The following is an 8,249-nucleotide window of genomic DNA, read 5'->3' on the forward strand; positions in this document are numbered from 1 at the left end:
ATGTTTTCTCACCTGAAAATAATTTTCTCATTATTCCAATAAGTTTTCTATTGGATTGAAGAGCTGTGAGCATTTGCTTCTGGAAACTTGTAGCAATCCACCTTTACAAAATTGCTGCTGAAATGTTGACACACAATGGGCAGAATTTACTGTACTTCCCTGTAGCAGGTTTTGTAGTGGGGATGTTGAATCATTTGGGATTGTGATGGGTGGAGATACAGCCTTCTTCCCATCTCCCATTAAGTTGGGGTCATGAAGGCTTGTGGTCAGCTTTCCCAGGTAAGGAATCAGCCTGATGCCTCTGGCATTCAGCAAGCAGAGAGGGGGGGATCTCACCAAGCAGGAAGCCTGAAAGGAAACCCTGTCAAGGTAGCTTTGAGATAACAAGGTGTAGAGCTGGATGAACACAGCAGGCCAAGCAGCATCAGAGGAGCAGGAAGGCTGATGTTTCGGGCCTAAACCCTTCAGTTGGCTCCCATGATGGTCTGGGCTGTGCACACAACCTTCTGTAGCTTCTTATAGTCCTGGGCAGAAAGTTTGCTGTACCAGGCCATTATGCACCGGATGGTATGCTTTCTATGGAGCATCTGTAAAAGTTGGTGAGGGTCCTTATGGACATGCTGAATTTCCTGAGCCACCTGAGGAAGAGGAGGCGTTATTGTGCCTTCTTCACCGTAGCATCTATGTGGGAGGTCCAGGACAGTTTGTCGATTATCGTCACTCCAAGGAACTTGACACCTTCGAACCTCTCCACCACAGCTCCGTTAATGTAGATGATAGATGTATGTCCTCTTTTCTTTTTGAGGTCAAAGATCACTTCTTTTATTTGGGTGACATTGAAAGAAGGATTGTTATCATTGCACCATGACACCAAGCCCTCTATTTCCTTTTTGTATTTTGACTCATCATTGTTTGATATCCATTTTAACATGGTGGTGTCGTCAACAAACTGTAGATGGCGTTTGTTCAGAATTTTGCTGCACAGTCATATACAGGGAGTACAGTAGGGACCTGAGAACACATCCTTGGAGATGGGTGGGGTTCCAGTGTTCATTTGGCAAACTCAGGGATGACTGTTGAAAAGCTGCGAGCATTGTTCGCTGTACACAGACTCCCGGAATTATTGGTCATGGACAATGGGACGTCATTTACCAGCAGGTAATTTGAATATTTCCTGAAGTCGAATGGTATTCGGCATGTTCAGACAGCTCCATACCACCCATTGTCCACAGGTGAGGTGCTAGATGACTGGAGGATTGCTGACATTGTCCCACTTTTAAAAAAAGGGACGAATGGATAAGCCAGGAAATTACAGACCAGTTGGCCTTTCAGTGGTTGGGAGCGTTATTAGAAAGAAAAACAGAGACACTTGTTAATCATGGATAATCAGCATGGATTTCTGAAGAAGGGTCTAGGCCCGAAACGTCAGCCTTCCTGCTCCTCTGATGCTGCTTGGCCTGCTGTGTTCATCCAGCTCTACACCTTGTTATTTCAGATTCTCTAGCATCTGCAGTTCCTACTATCTCTGAAGGTAGCTTTGAGGTTCCATGGGGCTGGTCCTTGTTAGAAGGTACTTCCCGTCTGATCAAAGGATATGGTGTCAGTAAGATAGCCATCCCCCTGCCCTTGGTATTGATTCTGTTATCCACAACCCCATTCCCACTCCCCCATTCCATAACTTACACCCCATGACCCACCTCCTGCTGTCAGACCCGTTGTCTGGTTCTGCCATCGAACATAGACATTGGATAGTTGCGTTATCAGTGGCAGCCATCATATCTCCATTGATTCTGTTGAGCATTACATACTTATTGCCCTGATTCTCAGGAATGGACATCTTTGACTCCAGATAAGGGTAAGTCTTTCACTAATTCTCCAGCCAATGGATGAGTACCTCATCATTTACATTCAATATGTTCTTCACCAACCTGTGCAAAATGGAACAAATGCTCATTACTGAATTCAGTGCATTTTCTTTTAAGGTTAACAAAGGCAAGTTTAGATGTTTATGAAATTTTTTAACTTTAAAGATACATGGGCTTAAACACAATGCAGAATGTGCTTAAGTGGAATTGGGAATAATTTTCATTTAGACTGTCTTTACTGTAATTCCTCAGAGATTGAGTGTAATTACTGTGCATCCATGAAAAGTCTGGTTTTCATTCTAACAAAAGCTGACGTCAACTATTTTTGGTGCATGTTCCCAGGCGGCAACTGTGGAACACTTGATTCCACAAGTTGTCATGTCACATAGAAAATGTTTATACTTATGTTAACTGCTCACAAAACAGTGGAATAAAGACAAATATATGGGGAGAAACAACATAAAAGATAAAGACACAGATTATGCCCCTGTTAAGATTATCTGTGAAAGGGCAATCTTTTTTTCAACTTCAGAAACAGAATAGCTGTCATATAACGAAAAATGTACAATGGCAATGGCTAATGACGTTAACTTGACTACAACCACTGTCAAACAAGCATCAACAATATGTAACTAGGTTGACGCCTAAACAGTTTTACAGATACTAAAATTGAACTATGAGTCCCCAGCTGTATGATCCTTCAAGGCTTTCTTTTCATTGTAGATCAGATCCCGCAGTTACAGTTCCCCATTTATTATAAAATTCTGCAGTTAATATTTGAGAACAACAGTAGATTGATTTTGCAGTGTACCTGCCATTTTTTAACAGTAAATATCATTGACCAGATACAGAAAATGTTGGACACTGCAAATGTCACCCAGATTAAGAGATCACATTCCAAATGAGCACACTACAGTTATTGACATTGAAGATAGGTGTTATACATTGAATAATAACATTGTTACAAAATGGGCATAGCAAAGTTCCTGATTCTGCCAAAAATTCTGAGCTGAGGCAACGTGGATCATCGTTATTCCACTGAACAGTCTGATGACTTGACTGAGGTTTCTGTTACCCCTTTGACTGCCTGTAATTACTTCTTTATATTAAGTGAAGGCTTGGGTTCAGATCCCACCTGCTCCAAAGGTGTGTTATACCATGTCTGTACAGGTTGAGGAAAACCTGACATTTATTGATGTATGTCCCTACACTGAGGGAACCTCTGCATTACTAGGATCACCAAACTTAGATAAGGCCAACTAGGTCTCAATCTCTAACAAACTGAATAAATAGCAATTAATTCTACACAGTGGGGAACAATAGAATTTAATACACATACTATATGACTGGCAGGTTGAGATTGAATTAATGGCTGGGCTTCCTTTATAAATCAAACACCCAGAATTGTAGTCACTTGGGAGACTAAAAACTGTCAGAAAGTGAAAAGACCACAATTTAAAGTGTATATCCTTGGCCAGGAAAATAACTGAAAGCTGTCCTTATTAGTTTTCATACAGACTAAATAAGTATTGTCAAACCAGTTAGATGGACCGTACAGTGAACCTGCAATGAAAAAGGCTTGCATTTATTTTGCACTTTTCTTGATTTTTGGGCAGTCAAAATATGTTAGAGCCAATTAATTATTTTTGAAGCATTGTTATGATCCCAGCTGATGGTTTATACTGAGCAAGTTAGATCCCAAAATGAAACCTGGCTTGATAGATCATATGGTTAATTTTTGTAGTCAGTCATTGAAACATGGTCATATGAGGCGGTTGATGTATATAACACAAAGAACAAAAGAAAATTAGAGCTATAGATAATAGTTAGATCTTAAACTAAGCTTCAAAGTGTTCTCCAACACTATTATTTTACAGATACTCAATTCCAGAGAAATTTCACTCCTTTCTTAACTCTGAGTGTTCAAATAGAATCTTTCCATCTTCCTTGAATGACCAAGACAATTTTATGATTCCTTTTGGAGTCCATTGGAATGAACATTTCACAGTTCTAAACCTTTTCAGTTCTAACAACTTGAAGATTCGTATATATAAGCTCTCCCGGCTGGGAAACTTCACAGACTGGAAACCACTTCTGCTGGGGTGACTGTTTCCCCTGAACAAGAGACTGAACTGAGACCTTGAACCTTCTGGTCGGAAGTCAAAACTTAAACTAATGGTCTTGATGCATTTACATGATCTATCTGTCAGCATCACAATAGTACAAACATTTTATCCTATAATGCATAGGTTTTCCATGGCACTTAAATGCAGTCATATGCTCCCTCTATTTACCTCTGGGCTCCCCTCTCCGTCCTCAGTCCTGACGAAGTGCTTCGGCACAAAATGTTGATTTTCCTGCTCCTTGGATGCTGTCTGACCTGCTGTACTTTTCCAGCTTCTCATCTATTGGCTGTAGTATGTGAGTAGAGTATGTCATAAAGAAGGCTAATGGAATTTTGGCATTTCCTGCTCCTCGGATGCTGTCTGACCTGCTGTGCTTTTCCAGCTTCACATCTATTGACTCTGGCTTCCAGTATCTTCAGTCCTTGCTGTCTCCAAGTACACATTTATTAGTTTTTTGCGATTCATGCACAAGGACTCCCAGATCCCTCTGTGCCGAAGCATTCTGAAGTTTCTCTCAACAATAAGTTGCCTTTCTATTCCTCAGACTATAAGACAATCTCTCCACACCAGAGATCATCCTAGTGAACCTTCTCTGAATTGCATCCAATGAAATGATATCTTACCCTAAATAAGGGGACTAAAACTGCTCACAATACTCCAGGTGTGGTCTAACCAGAACCTATACATTTGCTTCCTTCTTCCACATTAGTAATGGGTCAATGGATAATGGAGAGTGAGCAGGAAAGTGGAGTTGACACTGAGATGAGATCAGCCATGATTGTATCAAATGTCTTAGCAGTCTTGAGGGTCTGAATTGCTTGTGGATCTTCTGTTCGTATATAGTAATTCATACTAATGTTCTCTTCCTGAGGAGTACATAAGTCTTTATTCTTTGGCAATCTGATGTCACAGTACTTTGAAAAGAATAGAGAATGGTACAAGGTTTAACTGCTTAAAGATAAGGCTGCATGGTGAAATGATGACTCATGCTACCTCTGCACAATCTCTACTTGAGGAGAGAACACATACAAAGTTTCATTCGAGAACAGATCTTGAGACGTTACATGTTACAATGTTAGGATGTTACAATGCCCAAATTTCCTGGACTGAGCAGTAAAGAGTGAGTCAGGGATAGGATAATTGTATATTGAAGGTCAGAAAAGTTTTAATAGAACCATGTATCTTACACAGTACTAGCATGGAGACCTAACCCTGCATTTGAATAAGAAGATGCATAAAAGACCAGGAGGACAAAACAACACAGTTAACACTAACTGGAGATATACATATCAAAAATGATAAGTTTTGATAAAAAGAACCGATTTCATCATATACATCTCAGTTGATATTTCCCTTTATTTCTGTAGTATTTTAATAAAGGAAGAACTTGGCATTTGTACATTTTGCAATGTCTCCAAGATATATCAAAACTGATGGTTTATTGTACAATAGTGTTTCTTAAACCTTTACTTCTGTTGACCACATAGATGGTACAAAGACTCCATGGATCACCTACGCCCTGACCCCAAACCAGATTTCAATTGCCACTGCAAAAGAACTCTATGCCTCAACAGACAAAGCCAAGTGTTTTGTATGTTTTCTTAACTACCCTATTAATCTGCCCTGCCACCTTCAGGGATCTGTAGACAAGCAACCCATGATCCCTCTGTTCCTCTGGGATTAAGAGTTTCCTGTCATTCACTTATCTTGTTACTTCTTCCAAAGTATATTACCTCTCATTTGTCAGGGTTAAATTCCATTTGCCACTGATCTGCCCATCTGACTGGTCCATTTATGTCTTCCTGTAGCCTAAGACCTTCCTCCTCACTGTCAACAACTCGGCTGATCTTTGTGTTATCCACAAACTTACTTATCATCCCCACTACATTCTTATTTACTTTATTTATGAATATCACAAACAATAAGGGAGCCAAGCACTCAGCCCTGTGGAATCCACTGGGCACAAAGCTCCAGTCACACAAACTACTTTTCAACCACTTCCTCTGTCTCCTGTCACTGACTCAATATTGGATCCAACTTGCCTAGTTACCTTGGATCCCATGAGCTTTTACTTTATTCATAATTTTCCCATGTGAGATCTTGTCAAAGGCTTTGCTGAAATCCATATAAACTATATCAACTGGACTACTGTCATCCAAACACTTGGCCACCTCCTCAAAAAATTCAATTGAATAGGAAGGATATTAATAAGCTGGAGAGAGTTCAGAAGAGATTTGTCTTAATGTTGCTGGGAATGAAGGGTTTGAGTTACAAGGAGAGGCTGGATAAGCTAGGACTTTTTCCACTGGAGTGTAGGAGGTTGAGAGGTGACCTTATAGAGGTTTATAAAGTCATGAGGGATATAGAAAGGTTTAGTGGCAGGTGTTTTTTCTCTAGGGTGGGGAATTTCAAGATTGGAGGCATATTTTTAAGGTGAGAGGAGAAAGATTTTAAAAAGACATGAGGGGTAATTGTTTTTTTACACAAAAGAGTGGTTCATGTGTGGAATGAACTTCCAGAGGAAGTGGTGGATGCAGGTACAGTTCCAATGTTTAAAAAACGTTCGGATAAGTACGTTAATAAGAAATGCTTCGAGGGATATGGGCCAAGCACAGGCAGGTGGGACTAGTTGAGTTTGGGATTATGATCAGTATTGACTGGTTGGACTGAAGTGTTTGTTTCTGTGCTTGATGACTCTATGACTAAATTTGTTAGGTATGACCTCCCTCTAACAAAGCCGTGCTGACTATACCGACATTTGATTCACTGGTCTATAGTGTACTGGTTTGTCATGACCTTAAATTCTTGTAAAGTGGAACACATTAATTGTCCTTCAGTCCTCTGGCAGCTCCCCTCTGGCCAGAAATGATTTTACAATTTGGATGTGGGCCCCTGTAATTTCCTTCTATGTTTCCCACAACATCTTGGGATACAACTCATCCAGACGTGGGATTTGGAGATAGCAAGAACTGCAGATGCTGGAGTAAGAGTCAATACAGTGTGGAGCTGGAGGAACAGAGCAGGTCAGGCAGCATCAGAGAAGCAGGAAAGTCAATGTTTCGGGTTTACAGCCTTAATTTGTCCACTTCTTTATATGCCAAAATCTCTGATAGCTTCTTGTTTCTTATATCAATCTGCTCAAGAATTTCACAGTCTATCTTCTCAAATTCTGAAATTGTATCTTCCTTCTCCTGAGTAAAGACAAATGAGAAGTATTCATTTAACACTCTAACAATGTCCACCAACTTTCGGTACAAAGTGCACTCTTTGTTCCAAAAAGGCCTTGCTCTTTCCTGAAAACAAAAATTGCTGGAGATCACAGTGGGTCAGGCAGCAACTGTGGAGAGAGAGCAAGCTAATGTTTTGAGTCTAGCTGACTCTTCATCAGGGCTAATAGACCATACTCTTTTCCCGGTTATTCTCTTACCCTTGATATTCTTGTAGAATATTTTGGCATTCTCCCTAATCCCTCGTGCCAGTGTTTTTTCAAATCCACTCCTTGCTCTCCTAATTGGTTTCTTGAGCTCCCCATTGCACTTCCTTTACTCTTCTAGAGCCCCTGTTGTTTTGCTCCCTTTGTACCTTTTCTATCCTTTATCTCCAGTCCTGAATATTTGTCGACACCCAGGGTTCTCTTGGCTTCTTGTTCCTACATTTTAGCTGAAAGGAAACATGTTGTACCTGAACTTTGCTGAGTACCTATTTGAACACCTCCCACAGTCTATTTTTGCCTTATCTTAATAAATATATTTTAATAATTCTGCCTTACCCCAATCCAAATTTCTTTTTCACAGACTACTTTTTTGTTTTTCCATAACAAGCTGAAAATGTACAGTGTTTTGGTTGCTAAAATGCTTCCCCGCTGCCGCCTCAAAAACTTGTCTGGCTTCATTCCCTAGAATTAGGTTCAGCACTACACCGTCCCTTGTCAGACCATCTACATGTTGATATAAAAAAGGTCTCCTATGTACATTTCAAGAAATCTGTCCCCTCTCAAATCCCTATGCTATGATTATCCCAATTAATATTGAGGTTGTTGAAATCGCCTAATATATTTACCCTATTATTCCCTTTACACGTCTTAGTGAACTGATTACATATCCGCTACTTAATTGCCTGCTGACAATTTGGGGCCTATTATACAGTCCAAATAGAGAGACTACCCTTCTTTTATTTCTAAATTCTAACAAAGCCACACTTGATGATCCTTCCATGATACCTTCCCTTCGTACTGCAGTAACTGACTCCTCCATTAACA

The sequence above is a fragment of the Rhincodon typus genome, chromosome 36, assembly GCF_021869965.1.
Source record: "Rhincodon typus isolate 14 chromosome 36, sRhiTyp1.1, whole genome shotgun sequence".
Classification (NCBI taxonomy): domain Eukaryota; kingdom Metazoa; phylum Chordata; class Chondrichthyes; order Orectolobiformes; family Rhincodontidae; genus Rhincodon; species Rhincodon typus.